This window comes from Callithrix jacchus, chromosome 21 (genome assembly GCF_049354715.1).
Source record: "Callithrix jacchus isolate 240 chromosome 21, calJac240_pri, whole genome shotgun sequence".
Classification (NCBI taxonomy): Eukaryota; Metazoa; Chordata; class Mammalia; order Primates; family Cebidae; genus Callithrix; species Callithrix jacchus.
Window position 1 is genome coordinate 22,025,901 of NC_133522.1, and position 25,012 is coordinate 22,050,912.

General features: G+C 34.7%; 2 protein-coding genes across 9 annotated transcripts in view; both read right to left on the minus strand.

Annotated features, from left to right (window-relative positions):
* Positions 1-25,012, minus strand: part of SAMSN1 (SAM domain, SH3 domain and nuclear localization signals 1) — a 555,105-nt gene that overhangs the window by 500,664 nt on the left and 29,429 nt on the right. For both annotated transcript variants that reach the window (XM_078358566.1, XM_054248946.2), the window contains exon 3: positions 2,418-2,540. The gene's annotated coding sequence lies outside the window, so the exon portion shown is untranslated. The remainder of the gene's footprint in view (positions 1-2,417; positions 2,541-25,012) is intronic.
* Positions 1-25,012, minus strand: part of NRIP1 (nuclear receptor interacting protein 1) — a 113,136-nt gene that overhangs the window by 58,695 nt on the left and 29,429 nt on the right. For 4 of the 7 annotated variants that reach the window (XM_078358562.1, XM_078358564.1, XM_002761312.7 and 1 more), the window contains one exon: positions 2,418-2,540. The exons of the other annotated variants lie outside the window; for them this stretch is intronic. The gene's annotated coding sequence lies outside the window, so the exon portion shown is untranslated. The remainder of the gene's footprint in view (positions 1-2,417; positions 2,541-25,012) is intronic. 7 annotated transcript variants of the gene reach the window in all.

Genomic DNA, 25,012 nt, shown 5'->3' on the forward strand with positions numbered 1-25,012 from the left:
CTCTATGTCTGACACGAGTTTTAAACTCAAGACATCTACTAAAATAGTCGTCAAAATTTTAATCAAACTAGAACTCTTCCCAGTGGAAAATCATGACATATAAAAACAATTCCATTAGAGGGAAAATTAGCATATTGAGCTAAATTGATTTATGGTCGTTTAGTTGACTCTACACAAGATGGTCCCTGTTTTTGTATCAGCAATTTTTATCAAAATTACCTAATAAATACTATACACAGAGCTAAACAGCAGAGAAAGTATATGAAGTCCCATAAAACATAATAAAGGATGAATTAACTTTGTTACTCCATATGATGATTGTATCTTTTTCAAAAGAAGAAGCCAACAAAGAGCAAGGGAAATATGGCCTAAGACACTAAAAGCCTTTTTAAACACTTGATTCTTTATATAATTTACAATACTCAATTAATTACATCCCTTTTCTCCCCATTCTCTTTGAGCTTTCATTCAAAAAAACATAACTATACTTAAAAATATAACATGAGTGTTTTACAGAGTATAACAAAGTATAGCAAAAGCCTCATAAAACATATTAGTTTACAATCCTCAACTCATCAAATACTCATCTCCAGAAATATACCAGATCCTTCTTTTGGAGACACAGTCCACTGGTTAATGAAAGGCTTAATGAAAAGACATTCTATACTTTGGACCAATATCTCCCAAGCTTATTTGCCCATGGACTGTTCATTCCTATTTAACACAACACATTTTAGAAAAAACACATTTGACATATCATCTTTAAAATCTAAAAGTATTTTTAAATATATGAAAGGAATACAGAAAATCACTGTTTTCAAAGTTGTTCACTGTACATTATAATGTCTTCTTTTTTTAATCTGGACGTAAAATCTAAATTTGATCATTTTCTAAGAACAACTCATTCTATGCATATTTACCAGATGGCTACCTATAATTTACTTATCTAACTCTCATAAGTGAATGTTATTCTGGTTACATAAAACAAAGGTGTTGACAAATTAAGAACAACGACAAAACAATTATATCTTGTGGGGGAGGGTCAAAGTAATGTGCATGACTATAATGTTAACATTAACACAATTAGAAGTTCGGAAATGGGGTTCAATATCAACTGTTTGATCAAATATAAAAGCAGATTTCAGACTACCAACCAGTGATTAATACTTAATTATATCTGAATAAAAACACTTTTAGTATTTATTAATAATTGCCAAGTTGATTTTAAATTTTAATTTAGAGGTGAAAAATATATGGATACATGAAAAGTGACTTGCAACCAAATAATTATTAGTCGTTTTATGCAGTCTTTTAAAAATTAATGTTTTAAAGATTTTTTTGATAAAACTACAAGAAAAACTAAGCATTTAAGTAGGTGATTAAAATAACTTCATTACTAGGTTTTCTGAACATTATCAGAATAGTGAAGGAAAAGCAGTTAGGATCATCTTTGTGGATGCCTACAGGTAAAGAGCAAATTTGGCTCAGAGTTGCCATTTCCTTTTTGAAACACTGTGGTCAATTAAAACATGGTGAATTTCAGCATGCTGTATCTGTACTCTCTCTGACCAGAGTTTTTCAGTTAGCTAGATGAAACTGAACTAATCACAAATGATTATGAGCACCATAATCAATCACTATGCCTTTACCTAGTTCCCTTTGATTCCTACTGCCCAGAAATCAGCAGCATAAGTTCCAAGAGCTTAAGACATGAGGAATTCATTTAGGTTGTAGCTTTACTAGAAAACAGGAGTGTTAATCCAAGTACAATTAACCACACACTCATCGGCTCCTTTGTTGTTCTGCCCACCTACTTGTGTTAATTTAATCCAATTACTTTATCATTTCCCAGAAATGCTAATAATGCTCTTTCCTTTGTAAAAGGAATTTTACATAATTCCAAAAGTAATCACTGGCCTATACTATAATAAATGCACAATAATCAAACATGCTTCTATCTTTCCTCAAAATGGTAATTAACTTTTTATCTGAAATTGGGGATTGCTATTTCAGGCTTTATATTAACTGTCGATTTTCTTTAGTTTTTGATAAAAACAAATTAAGTATTATCAACAAAAATACTATTTCTTCTTTCAGGCTTCCCATTTCCTCTCTCCAGAAGTAATATACACATTGAATTCTCAAGAATATTTTTCTACATTTCTTTTACATGATTTACCTCTTTTATTATTAGATTACATTTATTTATTTACATTTATCCTTTCCATATAAGTTCCTTAAAGGAAGGATTGTATCTTACTCATTTTTTAAACCATACTGCCTGATGAAATAACCTGCAGAGATGAAGCCGTAACATTTCGAATTATAAGCTAATTTATAACTGAGAAATAATTATCTGAAATATATTAACGTCGCAATGATTAAGCCTTAAGAACTCAGGAAAAAAAAATTCTCACCATCTGTCTCCAAGCTTTAAGCCTCTGCTTTCTGAGAAAGGAAACTGAGAAGGCTGTTGAAAAGTAGCTTTGATGTCATCTGGAGTCTTCAGATTCCCCGTCCTCCTTCGGTAAAGTGTGCATCTTAACAAGAGGGAAAAGATAGTTTGGTATCTATTCCAAACCAGATTCTGGAATATGTTTTGATGAAGTTCGACTTATCCCACTAATTTTCTTGTTCAAATTCAATGCAAAAGTAGTCATTTGCCAGCAAAATATCAATTGTTCATGAATGCTGGTTCATTAAAGGAAAGCAACAGATCTTTGCTTTCCAGATAATAATTGATATGAGTAGCTGCTTCAACAAAATAAACCATAAAAAAGGCTTATAGTTGCTAGGATGGATTTATTAAACTTTGTTAATTTCAAATTTCTTAGTGTGCTGTGCTATATTAATTAATTTACATCCAAAAATTATAAATCCTCCTAAAGGTATATTTCTTAAAAAAAAAAAAAAAAAGAGTGGCTATAGTTTTTCTTATATGAAACTTTTTCAGTTTCAAAATACCAAGTATGTAATCTTTGCAGCAAAAAATTTGGTAAGAAATATCAAATGCCCTATATCCATAAGAAGATTTACACAACAATGTCCTAAGCAGATTTATTTTTAATAGTCAAAAACTAGAAACAACTGAAATGCCCATCAATGGGTGAATGAATTATATGGTATATCCATATCATATAATTTTACTATGCAGTAACAAACAGAATACACACACATATATGAAAAATAAATATGGGTGAATTTCGAAATAATTACCCTGAGTGTAAGAATCCAGATAAAAAAGAAACATATTTTGTGTGATTCAATTTTGACAAAATTCTAGAAAATGCATTCATCTATCATTAAAGAAAATAGATCAGAGGGGCTGCCTGGGGATGAAGGATGCCAAAGGGTGGGATTTCAAAGAAACGTTATCTTAATTGTAATGATGGTTCACAAGTGTACGCATAAGTCAAAACTTGTTGAACTGTATCTTAAATATGTACAGTTTATTATTCATCAATTATACCTCGATAAAACTGTAACAAAAATTAAATGCCTTAACATGTTATATGTCCTTTGATACAGCAATTCCACGTGTAAGATTTATCCTAATTTTAAAAGAAATCATGGAGTACAGGTATAAATATTTAGCCATAGGATGTTCAAAATATATATATTGTGCACTGCATTGTATATAGCCATAAAATGTCAAAATGAAAAAACAGGAAATAGTTATATAAACTATAGCATATTACATCATGGAATATTATGTAGTCATTAAAATATTATACAAGAAAATTAAATTATATGAAATTATATACTATGTTAAGTGATAAAAATGGGAAACATTTCAGCTTAATTGAATTTTTGTTTTAAACAAATGTAAATGCAGTATTTCTGCATTTAGAGGTAATTATTATTATTTTTGCTATTTATTTTTTAATTTCTCTACAGTAAACACATACAATTACTTTTATAATAAACAACACAAATTAAATGATGACAGTAGGAAAAAACTAAAACTGTCCACTCCCTAATAAAAGTATAAAACTCCTAAGAGGCAGTGCACATTACAGATGTAATTCTGAGCTTTCACATGGCCACCAGCAGCACCCTACCAAGTAGCTATGAGAAAGAGCCAGGCTAACACATGAATGGGAACATAATTAAGTGAGTAATGCTTTACCAGTTACAAACTCTTTCATGGGCATGACTGCATTTGATTTTCACAACTCAGTGAAACGACCAGAGAGTCCATCTTATACAGGAGCAACAGATACTGAGCAGGACTGGTTAAGTCATATGCCCCAAATTATAGACCTTGGACTCACTCAATTCTAGGAAAAGTAGGAAACAATCACTTGCCCTTTTTATGTCTACCTAGAAGGCAGTGATACACAGGGCAATTTAACAATAACCATATTTGCAATTACATTAGTACTACTATTAGAATGCAGCAGGGACCATGGGAATTTCTGAAGTCTCCAATCCCTACTCTGTGAAGCAATACTCAGGGCAAGCCCATCTTCCTCTTGTCAACATTATCTACTAACTCACTGAAATTCTAGTAGAATTTAATTGTTTAATTTTCAATTACCTTTTTTCCTTCTTAACAAAAGATTATAAACTTTTACTTTAAAGTTGGAACAAGAAAGTAAACATAACTATATTTAAAAATGCTGCAAACAGTAATCTATAAATTGATGTCAAAGAATCTAACTACTGGAAATTTAAAATATGAACTGGTGGGCTAAATCTTTTTTTGGTATAGGTATATAGATAAGAAACCTTACAAACTGGCATATTCTATAAAGAAAACTACCAACTTCTGAAAAGGGTAAAAGAAAATATCTTTAGAGAAATATTATTATTATTTTTAGTTGAGTCTCTCAACTCAGCCTCCCAAGTAGCTGGAACTACAGGTGTGCACCACTGTGCCCAACTTAGAGCAACATTATTAATGAGCTGGCCATTATCTGTTGATGACAGCATAAGGAATCCTTATAGCTCCTACCCTTATCAATACTCCCAGACTGAGAGACTTAACAGGTAATGATAACTATGGTTTACTGGGCAATTACTATGTTTCAAACAAAACAACAAGCCTTTTACAGATGTAATCTTTAAAAAAACTCTATAAGGTGATTATTATTATCTCCAGTTTGTAGATGAGGAAACTGAGTTTAAGTTACCTCAAGTCACAAAGCTAATAAGAAGCTGAGGCAGAATTCAAATCCCAGTATTTTGGAAAAAGACAGGGTCTTGGCAGTTCTCTGGAACATAAATTCTGATTATTCTTTACTACTGTTCATCTACAATGATCTGAATTCAGGTAATGCAAAACATTTGGTACTAGCATATGAAGTTAATGGACCTATATTTTCCATGTAAGGAGTTAAAAGTATTCCAAGCTCACAATCTGTATCTGATATTTTGTCACATTCCCAGAACTAAGAGACTTAACAGATAATGATAACTATGGTTACTGAGCAATTACTATGTCTCAAACATAACAATAAGACGTTTACAGATAGAATCTTTAAAAATAAACCCTACAAGGTGATTATTATTATCTTCAGTTTGTAGATGAGGAGACTACAAATTGTTTATGTTAATGGTTGGTCTCTACTAAGACATTATTATACTTCTTTTGAGACAAAAATATAACCACACAAAAGATAAATCAAAAGAATATTTAAATAAAACCAACAAAAGATAACACAGAATAAATTCCTCTAACATTAATATTTAAAAATTTTCCTATATTAATAAATGGGTAAATTAGCCTTCAGTCCAAGTCAGTGAAACTCAATATGCCAGCTGTGTTTTGAATCATAACGAAAGCATGTCTAATAAAGATACTTAAATAACTTCATCATAATGATATTGTGAAATATTATGAAATAATTAAAACAAATGTTTTCAAAGAGTATTTAATAATGTGGGTAAATTTATCAGAATATAATGCTAAGAAAGCAAGATACTATTCATCTGAGCTGAACAAATTGCCAAACACATTAGAAGGCTAGACGCTATGCTAGGTGCTGGAATTACAGCATGAATATGACAAACACAGTTCCCATGGGAAAGAGACAAGAAGGAAACAGAAAATAAAAAATAAAAAAATTGAAGATTTCAAACAAAACAAGAAGTAGAGAGGAAGCTATTTTACATAAAGTGATAAGGAAAAGGAAAAGCTTCTCTGAGAAAATGACATTTAAGCTGAGAAGGTCCTAGTCACATAAAGAATAAACTGGAGAGAATTTCCAATAAAAGAAATAGTATATGCAAAGGACATGCCTGCTCAAGGAACTGAGAGATGACCAAAGTAGGCAGTAATGAGCAAGAAAACAAACGGTAAGACATTTAGTTCAGAGATATAAGCATAAAATACAATCTCAAATTTGTTTTTTAATGTGTTATCCCACAAACATATACACACACCATACTGAAGGGAAGGAGAACACAATGTTAACAGTGATAATTCTAGATGATAGGGAAAGGAGTTGGGGTTATTTTCCCTTTATATTTCCACATGCTCCAAAATACATTGCATAAGTATTACAATGAGAAAAAATATGGCTAGAACTTCCAGTTCAGAGTTAATAGAAGTGGTGAGGGCAGACATTAATGCTCTGTTCCCAGATTTTACAAAGGAAAAAAATCCATCTTCCACTATTAATTATTATACAACTGTAGTATAATATAGCCGCTATTCCCTCTTCTCGATGTATAGTTTTTGAGTTTTGTTTGTTTGCTTTTATCACTGATGTGTTGGATTTTATCCAATGATTTCTCTGTATCTACTGAGATAATAATGTGGGCTTCAGTCTTCTATTCTATTAATAATATACATTAAGTGTTTCAGTGTTGAAACAATCTTTCCTTTCTAAGGTGACTGCCTACAACTAATATCATAATAGTGAAAGACTGCTTTCCCCAACGAAGACCTGAAAAAGACAATGATACCTCATATCCACTCAGTGCAGCGAATATAAAGATATATAGATTGAAAAAGAAGAAGTTAAAATTATACTTATATGCAGCTAACATGATCTTGTGTGTCGGTAATTCTAAGGACTCTACAAGAAACCCACAATAATTAATTTAAACGTTTAGAGAGGTATATACCAAAATCTGTAATCAACTGCTTCTGTCTCCCCTCTCTCCTCCCTCCCTCTCTCCTCCCCCCTCTCTCTCCCCCTTTTTCTCTTCCTTTCTTTCAACAGAGTCTCTCTCTGTTGCCCAGACTGGAATGCAATGGCGCAATCTCAGCTTACTGCAATCTATGCCTCCTGGATTCAAGCAACTCTCCTGTCTCAGCCTCCCAAGTAGCTGAGATTAGAGGCACATGCTATTGTGCATGGCTAATTTTTGTATTTTTTTAGTAGAGATGGGGTTTCACCATGCTGGCCTGGATGGTCTCGAACTCCTGAGCTCAAGCGATCAGCCTGCCTCAGCTTCCCAAAGTGCTGGGATTACAGATACGAGCCACCACACCCAGCTGCACTCCTTATATACTAACCACAAACCATCCAAAAATAAATTTCATTCAGTCCAAGAGTAATAAAAAGAATAAAGCTTAGAAATAAATTTAGTGGCCAGGTACGGTGGCTTACACATGTAATCCCAGCACTTTGGGAGACTGAGGTGGGGGGAGCACCTGAGGTCAGGAGTTCAAGACCAGCCTGGCCACATAGTGAAACCCTGTCTCTACTAAAAATACAAATTTAGTCAGGCATGGTGGTACATGCCTGTATTCCAAGCTACTTAGGAGGCTGAGACAGGAGAATTGCTTGAATCCTGGAGACGGAGGCTGCAGTGAGCCGTTTTCGTGCCATTGCACTCCAGTGAAACTCCATCTCAATAACAACAACAAAACAAAACAAATTTAACAAAAGTGCAAAATATGTGAACTCAAAACTACAAAACGTTGTTAAGGGAAATTAAAAGACTTGTTTATTGGAACAAAGATTCAGTTGATTGAAAGAGTCAATGCTGTTAAGACGTCAATTCTCTCTACATTGATCTATTTAAATGTCATCATAATTTTTTTTCTAGAAATTGGTCCTAAAATATATATGAAAGTATAATTATCAAGAATAGTAAAATAACTTTGAAAATGTATGAAGCTGCAGGATTTAAACTTATCTAATCTCAAAACTTACTATAAAGCTATATGGTAACCAACACTGTTGATCCTGGCATAAAGATACTCATGTAGGTAATGAAACAGAATAGCGTTCAGAATAAACTCCCATTCATAGTCACTTGATTTTCGACAAATGTGCCATTACAATTAAAAGAATCATCTTTTTAATACATGGTGCTGGTATAGTTAGATATACATATGTGAAAATAAACAGATAAATAAGTGTAAACCTGTAACTCACAACATACAATAATAATAACTCAAAATGAATTATAGTCTGAATTGTAAAAATTAAAATAAAACCTCTAGAAGAAGGAATAGGATAAACTCTTGTGAACTTAAGTTACAGAAAGATTCCTTAAACAGGAAAACAAAAGTACAATCCATTAACAAAAATGGATCATCAAATTGAAAGGCAAACCACAGAAGAAAATATTTGTAAATCATGTAATTGATAAAGATATAGTATACAGTATATATTAAAACCCTTAGAAGTCAGCAATAAGATAAACTAACCAAAGTTTTTTAATGGATGAAAGATTTAAAAGTTCTTCACCAAAGAAGACATATGAATGTTTAGTAAACATACAAGAAGATACTCATTGTTACCCATTAAAAACATGAAATATTAATAAAATTACACCGAGATCACATTACACCTCACTAGAATAGCTATAATTTTTTTCTTTAAGACCGAAAAAAATCAAAGGTTGGGGCGGACAGGAAGAAACTGAAACCCCACTACATTACTGGTGAGAATGTAAAAACGGCATAGCTACCTGAAATACACTTTGGCAGTTTTTCAAAAACTTAAACATACATGTATGCATCCACTTGCAATGACCCACTAATTTCACACTGGGGTACCCAACCAAGAGAAATGAAAATATATGCTCACAAAAAAATCTGTCTGCAAATGAAAATATCAGCATCAGTCATAATAGCCAAAAACTGTAAACAAACCAAATACTCATCAACTGGGAAAGGCAAGCATAAAGAGGGAACCAACAAAAAAAGGAAATGAACCAATTATTCATGGAACCAAGGATGAACATCAGAAACTTAATTCTTAGTAAAAGAAGCTAAATATAAAAGATATCTATATTGTATAATTCCATTTATATATGAAATGTCTTAAGCTGAAGTGTAGGAAGAGAAAGCAGATCACCTTCTGGGGCAAGAGAAGGGAGCAGAGATTAAAAATGAGAGTGAAAGAACTCTAGAGAGATGAAAATGTCCTAACGTTGGACCGTGGTGATGGTTGCAACATCTGAGTACACTGACTCAAAACCTTCAAACTGTACACTTACAGTGGATGGATTACTTGATATATGTAAATTATACCTAAATAAAGCCAAGAGAAATAAAAATAAAAAAGATATATTACATACAAAATCATAAATTGATTTAAAACGAGTCTGATGCCCTGACAAAGGTCTAATATCCAGAGTTTACAAGGAATCTAAACAAATTTACAAGAAAAAAAAATTCCCATTAAAAGGTGGGCAAAAAAACAAACAAAAGGTAGGGAAAGAACATGAACAGACACTTCTAAAAAGAAGACATTCATGTGGCCAGCAAATATATATACAAAAAGCTCAGTATCACTGATCATTAGAGAAATGCAAATCAAAACCATAATGCAATACTATCTCATGTCTGTCAGAATGGTGATTATTAAAGAGTCAGAAAACAACAGATGCTGGCAAGGTTGTGAAGAAAAAAGAATGCATTACATTGTTGGTGGGAGTGTAAATTAGTTCAACCATTGTGGAAGACATTGTGGCAACTCCTCGAAGACCTAGAGGCAGAAATACCATTTGACCTGGCAATCCCATTACTGGGTATATGCCCAAAGGAATAAAAATCATTCTATTATAAAGACACATGCATATGTATGTTCACTGCAGCACTATTCACAATAGCAAAAGGTATGAAATCAACCCAAATACCCATCAATGATAGAATGGATAAAGAAAATGTGGTAAATGTGTACCACAGAATACCATGCAGCCATAAAAAGGAACGAGATCATGTTCTTTGCAGGGACATGGATGGAAGCCATTATACTCAGCAAACTAATGCCAGAACACAAAACCAAGTACTGCATGTTCTCTCTTATAAAGTAGGAGCTGAATGATGAGAACACATGGACACACTGCTGGGGAACAACACGCACTGGGGCCTGTTGCGGGGAAGGGGTCGCGGGGAGGGAGAGCATCAGGAAGAACAGCTAAAGGATGCTGGGCTGAATACCTAACTGATGGGTTGATCTGTGCAGTAAACCACCATGGCACATGTTTACCTATGTAAAAAAACCTGTGCATCCTGCACAAGTACCCCGGAACTTAAAATAAAAGTTGAAGAAAAAAATGAGTCTGATTTAAAATGCATTGCCACTTCTCTCACTGTTTAAAATAATAATCATACTTTTAATTGTAATACCTAATGTATTACAATTACTCTTTGGAGAATGCAAAAGTAGAATTAAGATGACTATTTACCTTCTTCATACACTACTGGTGGGAATGTAAAATGTGGTGTAGCCACTAAGGAGAACAGATAGTTCCTTAAAAGGCAACACAGAGTTACTATATGACCCAGAAATTCCATTCATAGGTAATCACAGAAGGGAAATTAAAACCTAATATCCATCAACTGGCAAGTAGATAAAATGTGATAAATGCATACAATGAAATATTATTTAGTCACAAAAAGGAATGAAGTGCTCATACTTGCTACAACATAGACAAACTTTATTATGCTGAGTGAAAGAAGCCCATCATAAACAATGATGTGTGGTCCCATTTCTGTGGAATGTACCGAATAGGCAACTTAATCTAGACAGAAAGATGAGTGGTTGTCTAGGGTTGGATTGGGAAAGGATGGAAATGGAGAGTGATTGCTAACAGGTGTGGGGCTCCTTTTGAAGATCCATGAAACTATAAAAAATATTGTGGTTTAGTCACACATCTATGTGAATATAAAAATTATGAACTGAACACTTTAAATGGGTGAATTTATGGCATGTAAATCATATCTCAATAATGCTATAATAATGACTATTCACCTGGTATTTATTAAAACATCAAAAGTAATTTAGGGGTAAAAACTTAGACCTTTAATCTTACTTGTTTGCTTTTGAAGTTATGTCACATTTATCAAAACAATTTGTTAATATTCAATTACTTGTAGCTAAATGGAAGAATGCCTTTTAAAAAAATTAACTGTATTTTTATACAGCAGTAACAAACAGAAAATAACATTTAAAAACTATCCAACAGTAAAACATACCTAGGAATAAAAGTAACTTGTAAATACTGCATGTTCAATATAAATAAAATATATTGGAAGATATTAACAATGAAACCTAAATAATCTAAATGGACTGACATACCATGTTCATTATAAATACTCAGTATCATAAAATGAAAATTATTCCCAAATTGAACAAATGCCTTTAATGCAATGCCTATCAAAATTCAAAAGGTTTAATAAGTTGATTCTAAAATTTACATGGAGTAGCAAAAGCCCATGAAAAAGGAACCATCCTACCACCAAAAGAATAGAGTAGAAAACTTGCCATGCCAGACACCAAAACTTATCATAAAGTGCTAAAAATTAAGCTAGTGTGCTCCTGGAGAAGAGACAAACAAGTTGATGGCTGGAGAAGTAGACCATCACCCAGAGAAGACATTTGACAAAAGTTGGACTTTAGATCACCAGAGAAGCGAGACATCATTCAATATGCTGAAACAACTGGTATTCCACTGTGGAGGCAAAAGTGGATTCCTGCTGTCTAACACATGAACAATCAATTTCAGAGGGATTAAAGTTTTAAATAGAAAATGCACACCTTTAATATTTTTAAAACAAAATATAAGAGAATATCTTTATGATCTCAGAGTAGGAAACATTTCCTTAAGACACACAGAAAGGGTTAGCTATATGTAAAGCATAAGATTCATAAATTCAAATGCATTAAAATTTAAAACTTCATTCATGAACAAATATAATGACAGAAGATGAAAAATGAACTATAACACCAAAAAACACACTGACAAAAAAAACTGGGGTTTGGGTGCAGTGGTTCCCACCTGTAATTCCAGCATTTTGGGAGGCTGAGGTACATGGATTTCTTGAGGTCAGCAGTTGGAGAACAGCCTGGCCAACATGGTGAAACCCCTGTCTCTACTAAAACATGAAAATTAGCTGAGCGTGGTGGTGGGCACCTGTAATCCCAGCTACTAGGAAGGCTGAGGCAGGAGAATTGCCTGAACCCAGGAGGCGGAGGCTGCAGTAGCTGAGATCATGCCACTACACTCCAGCCACACGACAGAGTGAGATTCTGTCTCAAAACAAAAACAAACAAACAAAAAATTAGTATCCAGAATTATGTGTGTGTGTGTGTGCGCGCATGTGTGTGTGTGTTTGTATGTGTGTGTGTGTCCCATAACATTTTAATTAAAAGTGGGCAAAATGCAGAGGGGGTAGCCCTAATAAGAGGTGTCTGAGAGCTCAAGAAGAATGAGGTGGGTGTCACTGTGGAGTGGAAGAAATGATGTGGCATGGGGAATTTGAGCCCAAGCTCTAGATCTGTATTGTACTTGTTATTATATTTGTTATTTTAAAACTTAAAAAACTAAGACATAAAGGCATTTAATGTACAGTTTTAAGTATGTAATGGACAAAAGATATGAACTAGCATTTCATGAAAGAATACACCAATGGTGAAATGAAAAGATGTCTAACCTTATTAGCAATAAAAGAAAAGCAATCAAGAACAGTAAGATGTCATTTTGCATCCAATAAAGTAAAAAAAAGGGTGGTTTGAGGTAAGCAGGATGACAGAGAAGTCCTTGCAGAGGAGTGGTCCAGCACTGGGTATCAATACCCAAGCTAAAGCAGAAGGGTGCAAAAGATGCACTGTGGTGTGTACTGTAGCAATCAATGTGAGGTGAGAGGGCTTCCATGTGAAGGGGCTTTGAGGCTCAAGTAAAACTAGGGGGCAGGGTGAGGGACAAGAGAAAGGGCAGATTGACTACATACATGGGGAATGGTCAAATGAAGAAACACTAAGGACCACGGTAGTCATGTTTCTCACTGTAGGAGAAGGAGGTACAAAAAAGGAAGGAAACATAATTGAAGTCTATACGATTGGAATGAAATTAGAGATATCAGTATGATCAAGGGATGACATGTCAAAAAAATACTGAAGGGTATCCCACTGGCTAAATCAGGGACAAGATGAGCACCAAAATAAGTAACAATAGTAATGGATTACAGCACACTAAATAAAATAGGCTCATGAGTACACACTGACACAAATTAACTAAAATTGTAATCAGGAAAGGTTTTACATAGTTTCAAAGCACCTGCATGCAACATAATTATTAATTACAGAAGGGAAACGAGTAATTTCACAGTAGATAAACAGCAGACACCATCTTAATCAAGCAATCCCAAAGAAAATCAACAGTAATGGGTCAAAATGAAACTGTGCCACAGAACAGGACGCAGAGGAGACACAGCATCACTTCTGTGATATTCCTGCTCAATATTCATAATATGGATCTAATTTAATCATAAGGAAACAAAAGTCAACCCTAAAGGAAAAGATATTCTACAGAATTACAGGTCAACATGGTATTCCAAAACGCCAGCATCCTTAAAGTCAAAGACTGAAGAACTGTTCCAGACTGAGGGATATTAAAAAGATGAGAGAAGTAAAATGCAACATGTGATTCTAAACTGAATCCTTTGCTTATAAAGGACATTATTGGGACAACTTGGAAACTTGAATGAGCTCTGAGGATTAGATAGTAGTGATGATCAATGATTTTGCTGGTTTTGTTGTGATTTACAGGACAAGGTCCTGTTTCTTTCTGGGAAACACACACTTGTTTATTCATGGGTAATAAGGCATTAAGTCAACCAGAGGAAAAAATTTCCACTGTATTGTACATGCAATTTTTCTGTATGTGTCATTTTAGAACTAAAAATATATAAACTATAAATGAACAAACTAATACTTTTGAGTACATAACAGGCACATGACATAAATGAGAATTTCATAAAAAATACACCAATGATTAAAAATCACATGAGAAGATGTTCAGCCTCATTAACAATCACAGAAAAGTAAATCAAGACCATAATAAGATGCCACTTTGTATCTACTAATTCAGAAAAAGTTAAGAAGTCTGACAATTCTTAGATCTGGCAATGATGTCGCTCAACAGAAGCTTCTGATATATTACTAATGAAATGTAAACTAGGCTGATGACATTGGAAATAATTTCATATTATTTCATATAACTGAGCTTTCTCTACACATCTATTCTTGGGTATATACCCTAGAATCTTGCACATCTTCTTCGGAACACATATACAAGAACACTAACATTAGCAATGCTTTTAATAGTTATACATATATCTGTGTGAACCTAAGTACGTCAACATATATGTATCTAAGCATACCAACATAGATACATCAGAAACAAGCAAACCAAAGCGCCCAGCAACAACCCAAATGTATACCAACAGGAGAAGAAACAAACTCACACAATGGAATATTTCCCAGGAGTGTAAATAAATGAACGATAGCTACATACAGCAGTAAAAATAAATTTTAAAAAGCCACAGTGAATTAAAAAGCAAATTTCATAACTGTACATTTTAAATAATTTAAAGAGTGTAACTGGATTGTTTGTGACTCAATGGACAAATGCTTGAGGGGGTAGATACCCCATTCTTCATGATGTGCTTGTTTCACATTGCATCCCTGTATCAAAACATCTCTTGTCCCCCATATATACATATATATATACCTGTGTAGCCACAAAAATTAAAATAAAAAAAATGAAAACCCAAGTATCCAAAGACTTCATACAGAATGCTACCATTTTCACAAAAGAAAAACAAAAAGTAACATATTATCTAAAGGTTAATGTAAAAACCAGTATTATTTAAAAGACAGTAAATGATTAACACAGAATTGAAGAAAGTGGTCGCAAGGCACCAGGGCAAGGAGAACACCACACCAGTGGATGCAGCTGTGGTAGTTAGTCTGATTCTATGCTCAATGGTAGGACTTTGGGAGATCACTTTAATATTGTGCCCCATAATTCAAATACATTCTTGTTTACACCAAGTGTTACTTACGTAATAGAAAGTAAGTGGCTATTTTGTGGCAAATCAGAGCTTTGACCAGTATCTTTAGATAAGCATCACCTTAATAATTTTCACAAATAAACAAATGTTAACTATTAGGCAACAGATTTTCTTTATTCTCCTTGTTACAAACAAACCCAAAGGAATATATAAAGAGAGACACTCAAAAGAACTGGAAAACTGACTGGCAGATAAAAACTTATAGCTTGGTCAATCAAATAATGAGGCTAATTCATATCTACCACTGCTTGGTCTCAAATAAAGTTAACATAAATGCTTGCTTACTTAATTACTGCAAATTTCAGAAATGTCTGATGGAAGAGGGTCATTTCGCAAAAATTACTTAACATGAGGAATAGTTAACTGGAGTAATTCAATACACTTCAGGTTCTTAACAAACTGCGTTTCCCCTCTAGATCTATAAACAGGCTTTTTTCTCTCTAGTTGATCATATTTACGCCAGCAATCATATATTCATCATGACAGGCAAAACTGATGAGAAATACTTAATCCACCTTAAAGAGCAAAGTTTCTTTGCACAATAAATAACTCTTTAAGTTCATTATATGGTACTTCTATCTCAAAAGAAAATTACAATTCAATTTTCTCAACATTTTATTACAGGTAGAGCACACATTGTTAAGCAATAACCACTGTATGCAGCATAATATTTAAAAATCTTTTAAATAAGTTAGAAATGTGAATGATGTTCTAAATCAAATTTGCTATCCAAATACTTCTGGAGTATCTATCATGTGAAACGTACTTTACACGGTGCTTTTTGGTATTTTACGTAATGCAAACAGATTGAAAATCTTAGCTATGTGCTACATTCTTGTTAAATGCAAATGAGTACAATAATCTGGTTAAAAGACATCTTATACTAATTCCTCTTCAAAAGAAAGGGAGCGAGAAGTCATTCATCCTGATAAACTCACCTAAGATATACTGTACTGACTCTTGGCTTGGATTTCTTTTTAATGATGTGCTTGCACATTAACTACAGGCTACACAATACTGAGGAAGTTGGAGTGGGGTAAGATTGTCTATTTAATAACACATTTCCTTTAAAAGGATCATTGCTTCATGTTACAGAGGAAACAGGCATAAAACTAAATCCACACCATTATTCCTTGTGGTATACTTCTTTTTGTATGTATACTATTTTACAAGGTTTGGGGCTGAAAAGTGAGGCACTAATTCAAATAATAAATATATCTAATATGCAATTTTTAACACTAAAGTGGGCACTAAATAATGTTCAGTGTACAAATGTTTCTTTGAATACTCTATTTTAAAATTACTTCCAGTGTTTCCCTGTATTGTTCAAAAGAACAGAAAATATCCACTTCACATAACATTTAATTTTTCTATATCCAATTCTTTACTGTTACTATAGAAATTATATTCTTTTAAATGTCATTTCCTATTATTAATGCCCAGTATCATTCTTTTTAAGAATATACATTGGTAAGAAAAGTGTTTATATAAACAAGTGTTTATCTGACATCTCCATTTGGGGGTCTCCAAGCATTTCAAGTTTAATAACTCAATAACGGAGTCCCTGTTTCCTCATCTCAGATCAGCTCCATTCTTCCAATTGTTCAGGCTGCCATCCAAGATGCTTCTCTTCCTCTCACACCCACATTCAATGTGTTAGCAAACTCTGTGGGCTTTACCTTGGAATCCAGAATCCAGAATCCAGCTATGTCTTACTGATCCCATTCGAGTCATCTCCTTCTCTCCTGAATTATTATAAGGGCCTCCTCACTGGTTTCCTTGCTTCTGTTTTTGACACCTCTTTGGTCTACTTAATACAACTGCTGAAGTGATTCTGCTAAAACATTTTATTGGGCCATTCTTCTGCTCAAAACTGTCTAGTGGCTTCTCCCTCTGACCTCATCTCCTGTGACTCTCCCTCACTCACCCCACTCCAGCCACAGGAAATTCGACTGGAATACTCTCCTCCCCAGACGGCTACCTCACTAGCTCCCACAATGACTCAGCCCTTACTCAAGGCATCGTCTGGGTAAGGCTTTCCCTGGATGTCATCTAAAACTTCATGGATATCTCCCCTTCCCCTGCCCTTAGGACCCTCCATTCTCCTTTCTTTGCTTCAATTTTTATTTATAACTTAATAAGATATCATAATTTGAATTGTTTTATCTTATTTGTCTACCTCACTAATAAAATGTAGGCTCCAGTAGGGTAGCTATTTTTTCCTTCTCTTTTCTTTACTGTTGTATCCCCAGGACTTAGAATAATAACCAAAATACAGTGGGCGCTCAATAAATCTGACTGGGTGGGGTGCATAGCTCACACCTGTAATCCCAGTGCTTTAAGAGGCGGAGGCAGGAGAGCAGGTGAGCCCAGGAGTTTGAGGCTGTGGTGAGCTAATAATAACCCCACTTCACTCCAGCCTGGGCAAGAGTGAGACCCTGTCTCTAATAAACTAAAACAAATTAATAATAACTATGTCTGTATTTTGTGATCTCAAAAGAGAGTTCGCAGAGATGAACAAAACTGCGATCCTCACCAGCTGTGACAAACACTGCAGTGACCTCCTCAGAAACACACTGTCCCCTTCCTTATTTGCCTGTAGAAACTCACCCTCTTCTGCTCAGGAGGTGAATCCCAATTAGGTAAAGCTACTTGTGACAATTTCTACTCTGATAATAAGAGGCAGGGCTTAGGCATGGGTATGTGATATAATTACGACCAATGAAAGTGACAAGGAAATGTGAGAAAATGGCCATCTTTCAACAATGAAGAGTGACATCACCAAGTCATTCAAGATGGCAGAGTAGAAAACAGAAAATACTGTGTGGTTCACTGATAAGATCATTATGACAATTCATTAACTGCCAATACTCCAAATTTGTTGTTGGGTGAGAAGATACGTCCTTACTGTTGACAAACTTTTAATAAGGCCTTCTATTACTAATATTTTTATTAACACAGAAAAGTTTTTCAAATATTCACACAGTTTCCTACAATGGGTTAAGTCAAACTAACACTAAGTTGGAGTCATTCACCTCATCGAAGTCAGGTGTTTTCCCTTTCTTCCTGCTGCATGCCTAGAGAACATGTCATACGACAACGAAACAAGATATTTAAGTGGAAATCATACTTTCTCACAGGAATAATATGTTATAGACGGTGTTTCCTCTTAATTAAGAACTGAAAATAAACATATAACCAAAGCAAAGGCAGTACAAATAAATATAGAGCTTTAATAAGTTAAATGGTACAATTATGACCCCAACGACTACATACTTAACAATGTTCTACAGAATAGTGCTCATTCATAGGGAGGAAAAGGGGGAGGAGGTTGGGGGATAAGGAGGAAGGAGGTGAAGTCCCAAGGTCAAATCAATTCAGGAGATGATGATTTAAGTTAAAATAGATTCCCTTTCTATGTGTATACACTCTGGAAGGCAGTTGGGGGACACCATCACACATCTGAGATGCTCCCATTCATCTCTGAAGTAATCCTAGTTTGGAGGGGGAGGAAGAAAGTAGGTCAGTGATAGTTTCAGCCAAAGGGCTAATTGTGAGTCAAAGGGTTTTGATTTTTAACTCAAAGCCAAACCATTAGTAACAAAGCCAGAACTATGACTATCCAAAACCAGAACTCTTCAAATTCTCATTACAGCCACCTAACAAACCACACACTGCCTCCTCATAAAAGTCTTAAAAACTCTGAAATTCTAATAAATTCTTTGTACTATCACGTAACTTACCGTAGACAAAATAGAGGCTGCTTTTTTAAAATTTTACCATAGGATAAACTTAATTCTGTCCTTAACACAGTATCTGTAACATAGGGTAATTGTTTATCAGTACTTGCATTAGCTGTCATTTTTGAAAAAGTGTTTGGATGAATGATGGCTCTGAAACAAAAACTACTTGAAGCCACTGAAAAAAGGAATTTCCTTCAAAACCTTTTCACCATATTCTCCAATAGTAAACAAAGGCATAAAAGTAATTCTGTTGGTAGAACTTCAAAAAGCAGTAATTGAATCAATTTAACTAAGGACTTTGGTCCAGAGAGGATATCTGATCACTGTAAGGTTGATTACAAAGATCTACTGGTCTCAGATACAATCCTTGCTTCCTCTACTCTCCCTGGCTTCTTCTCTGGGTCACTCTGCATTCAGGAAATGAAGCAGGAGAAGCAGCAGAAGGGTGAGTTAAGACTGGAATTAAAAGTGTGAAGCCACAGAATGACCAAAAAACGTGTGTGATGTAAAAATGTTTTTACAAAAATACAAATTAGTCTGTTGGATTCAAAATATGGTTCTTGTCAATAAGGAGCCACTGAGAAAGCTGAAAAATTAAATGATCATCTCTGAAGTACCTTATCTCAAGGTAAGTTCACTAAATAGGCATTATTGAAATAAAAATTAAAATGTATCTAATCCCCAAATTCAAACATTAATCATTATGTAAAAAAAATTCAGAACTGTATTTCCCCCAAGTAGTCAACGTCATTTCTAAAGGGGTATTTATGGAGTAGTAGAAATAACTAAAAAATACTGCATACCACATGTCAAGAACTGTGTTAAATGCTAGGGCTTCATTCCTATACAGTAACTCTGAAATAACTCCATGAAGTTGTCCCCATTTTATAGATGAGAACACTGAGCCTTAAGGGGGTAAGGTGATTTGCCCATAGTCAACAATAGTAAGTAAGTGGCAGGGTTGGGATTCATACCTAGATTATCTGGTCTTGTTGAAAACACCACATCACAGCCTGTGTCAACTTCAATCCATTTACCTATAAACACTACTTTGGCTGATATGCAGTTTATTAAAGATTTTCAGTAGCCTCAAATATACTTCTATACTGTAATGGTGACTTCCAACATGGAATATAAGTTTTAAAGCAATTATCTACTGGGTTACTGACAGCTATTATGCTTAATTTTTATTAATCAGACACAGGGTAATACCTGTTACTGACAACAGTGCTAACAGATACATTATCTCACTAGGTATCATCCAATTTTACAGATGAGACTCAGAGAAGTTGAGTGACTTGCCCAGTTAACAGGTAACTCTGGGATTCAAACTCAAGTCAGTGTGTTTCACACTAAGGCATTCCACAGCCACTCCCCAATAACCCTCGACAGCGTCAGACCTATTGCCTTGGTCAGCTGGTCTCCTGATCATTTCATGAAAAATTAACCATCTCTTTATAAATCATTCATCAAATTTTTTGTTCCTAGTGTTGTGCTAAAGACATAAATATAATTACAAGTCCTTGCTAGACCCCACTAGATTTTCTTCAAATAAAAATATGTTTCTAGGGTAGTCTAGATTCTGGCAATTTCTGCTGCAAAATCACCAAATACATTGCTTTTGTTACTACCACAGCATAAACACTCTGAACTTTCCTTAGTAGAATAGAGCCTGTTAAAACTTTTTGCAGGAAAATCTCCAGGACTTTTTAAGTATCAAAAAGCTGAGGAAATGTTGGTACTTTAAAATAAATCCTGACCCAGTAAGTACTGGCACTGGGCCTTTTATTTTCTTGCAGTCAGCAAAACTACAAACCTATAAAAATTCAAATAGTAGTTAAGGGCATGCATTTTGAAGTACTTCCATATGTGGTGAGTCACTTCCAAACTCATGCTTTATACTGAAAACTTTTTTTAACCTGAATATGTAGGCAAAAATCACTTTTAAACCTATCACAGCCATACTATGAAAGGAAAAGCAAATCCATGTGGGAGTTTACTAATTGTTTCCCCTGAAAATTGCTTTTTCCTGGGGTGGAGGGAAATGAATATTATTCATTGACTCCTAAGTTCCACTTTGCTTTATAGTTCAAACAAATTCAAAAACTGTTTTTCCTAACCCTGTATTGATCTAGATCTTTGCAAAAATGAAATGAAAGACAGGTTAATCATCCAACAAACAAAATAAGCAAGTGTGTATGAGGAGAGGAGAGCGGGAGGAAGCGGAAAGAACTAGGTCAGTAGGTGGCAGATGTTGAGTGGTTCAAACTTGAAAGGAATCCAAAGCATGTACTGGGGTTTGTGAAACTCTTAAAGTAAATGAAAATAAAAACAAAAATGAATGGAAGAAAAGATTCTAATTCAGAAGGACGCACTATTAAGTAAAACAGTGATCATCAAAAAACCTAAATTCTTTCTTTTGAAAAATATATTGCAATTAACAATATTGTCAATAACACATTATCTTTCTATGGCATTACACTGATATCAATGTACGTTATGTATTTCCTCATTTATTCTGCATATAATTCTTGTGATGTAGGATATATCCTCATTTTACAGATCAAAAAACCAAAGCTCAGATTAAATGATTTGCTAAGAGTAGACATGAATACGCAGGGCTCAAATATAAATCTTAGAATTCCAAAGCCAGCATTTTCCACACTATTGTATTGAACTGCGGCTGTGATAGTAGCTGCTCTTAATGCCTATGCAAGAGTTAAAAAACTAATATACCCTTTGGTTTAAAAATGTTTTTTAAAATGACAAACGATTACCTCTGCCTTTTCTCAAGAGAAAACAAGAATCCTTCTATCTCAAATCAATGTTTTCTTTTAAAATACAAGTTTACAAGGTAATAAGTAGTGTTCATGTGATAAGCCTATCAGAAACAAGTCTAAATGCCTGAGCCAGTTTTAAATAGTTCACATTTATTCATTTCATACAACGCTGCTGTAAAAATCAAGTCTGTATTGTAATTCTCATTTTACATTAAAGTAACCAAGATGAAGAGAGGTTACACTAATAAAAGGTTTAAAAGCTAAGAAAACAGCATTCTGTGATCACTAAGTTTAAATTGTATATGACTTTCTAACAAATACTGTAATCATGCTTTTCATCCTTAATAGAAATTCATGGGAGTATTTAAAAATATAAAAATGTTAACCATTTCTTATTTTCTGAAATTACCATGAAAATGGCAAATTAGCAGTAATTTGGTAGAGGAGTATCACTATTAATACAAACTGCATGCCCATGGTTTTAAAACACTTATAAAAGTTACTTTATTTACATTCCTTGCGAGGTAATATCCATTTCTATGAGAATAACAGCCTGTCTTTCAGTATTTTTGTCTGTAATATAAATAAAACCAAAGGATTAATATTTTTTGAACCAACACTGGAAAAAAAGGCTGAATATTTTCTTTTTCTTTTTTTTTTTGAGACGGAGTTTCACTCTTGTTACCCAGGCTGGAGTGCAATGGCGCAATCTCGGCTCACCGCAACCTCCGCCTCCTGGGTTCAGGCAATTCTCCTGCCTCAGCCTCTCGAGTAGCTGGGATTACAGGCATGTGCCACCATGCCCAGCTAATTTTTTGTATTTTTACTAGAGACGGGGTTTCACCATGTTGACCAGGATGGTCTCGATCTCTTGACCTCGTGATCCACCCACCTCGGCCTCCCAAAGTGCTAGGATTATAGGCGTGAGCCACCGCTCCCGGCCAAGGCTGAATATTTTCTAAACATTATGCCCTAGATGATAAAGTAAGGGCTATGTATACTGCTCACATTATTTGGGTGGCAAATAAAGTTAACTTCCCAAACCTATTTAGTTGCCAAATGGATATCCAAATTGCACATCGTATTTTGTTATAGTAAGGAAGATTTAGAAACTATAATCCTTATTTCTTCCTCCCAAATTCAGTTTCTGCTATTACTCCATGTTACCAACATCTCAGCATTTAAATACCATAGTCAGTCCATATGTTCAGGGTCTATATGTGATGACAGAATTCACCTTTGTTTATGCTGCTGATTCTAAGAAACTAATTTCCACCCTTCAACTTTCACCATTTCTTTCTGTGAACTAATTTACACCCACCACCCAGATATACAAGATCTTCAGATTTTGGAGTTTTTTTTTTTTTTGAGGTGGGGCTATCTCTGAAAGTCAGAAACGTATCTCATTCCTAGATACCGTTCTTAGCAGCAGAACTATCCCCTAACCAAATAAAAAAATTTTTAACACCCCAAATTCAGTCCCATTTAGAATCTCCACTAGCCAGGCAGGCTATTTAGGAGTATTTTTAAAATATTCCTAAGAAGGCTGGACGTGGTGGCTCATGCCTATAATCCCAGCATTTTGGGAGGCCGAGGCTGGTAGATCATCAGGTCAGGAGTTCGAGACCAGCCTAGCAAACATGGCGAAACTCTGTCTCTACTAAAAATACACAAAATTAGTTGGGCATGATGGTGTGCACCTGTAATCTCATCTACTCTGAAGGCTAACACAGGAGAACTGCTTGAATCCCGGAGGCGGAAGTTGTAGTGAGCAGAGATCGCACCACTGCACTCTAACCTGGGTAAGAGTGAGATTCCATCTCAAAAAAAAACCAAAAAACTCCTAAGAGATACACTTGAAAAGGTTGGGGTTGCCTTTAGGAAATTTAGGGAAATCGTGAATTGGCAACCAACAGAATGGGAAAAAAATTTTGCAATCTACCCATCTGACAAAGGGTTAATATCCAGAATCTACAAAGAACTAAAATATCCAGATATACAGGAAAAAAACAAACAACCCCATTCAAAAGTGGGCAAAGGATATGAATAGACACTTTTCAAAAGAGGACATATGTGAGGCCAACAAACATATGAAAAACTGCTCTTCACCACTGGTCATTAGAGAAATGCAAATCAAAACCACACTGAGATATCATCTTACACCAGTTAGAATGGTGATCATTAAAAAATCAGGAGACAACAGATGCTAGAGAGGACATGGAGAAATAGGAACACTCTTACACAGTTGGTGGGAGTGTAAATCAGTTCAACCATTGTGGAAAACAGGGTGGCGATTTCTCAAGAATCTATAAATAGAAATTCTATTTGACCCTGCAATCCCACTATTGGGTATATACCCAAAGAACTATAAATCGTTCTACTGTAAAGACACATACACACTTATGTTCATTGCAGCCCTGTGTACAATAGCAAAGACCGGGAACCAACCCAAATGCCCATCAATGATAGACTGGACAAAGAAAATGTGGTACATATACACCATGGAATACTACACAGCCATAAAAAACGATGAGTTCATGCCCTTTGTAGGGACTTGGACGAATCTGGATACCATCATTCTCAGCAAACTGACCCAAGAACAGAAAGCCAAGCACCGTATGTTCTCACTCATAGGTGGGTGTTGAACAACGAGAACACGTGAAATCAGGGAGAGGAGCATCACACACAGGGGACAGTTGGTGGGGTAGGGGAAAGATAATGAGGGGTGGGGAGGGAGGGTAGGGTAGGGAGAGGTAACATGGGAAGAAATACCAGATATAGTATATATCTAAAGTAAAATAAATAAATTAATAAAAAATAAGAAATTTAGGGAAATCTGTAAAATGATTATTTTTTAAAAGTATATTTCTCCCCAATGAGAATTAAATATGAAAAACTAAGGATAAATTTGGGGAAGTTAACAAAACTTTTATCTTTGAAACTGTTACATTCTAAACAGGTAATTTACTACTTTCACCAAACGCATTTTTATTTTCTATCTTGACGAACAGCAAAGAGACCTAAGTCTAAAGTAAAGTATAAGGAAATAATAAGCAAAATAATAAGCAACATTACAAGCAAAATGTATTTAGCTAACATTAAATAGATTTTGCTTATGCAGATAAGGAACATTAAAAGACCATTCTGGCCAGGCGCGGTGGCTCACGCCTGTAATCCCAGCACTTTGGGAGGCCGAGGTGGGTGGATCACGAGGTCAAGAG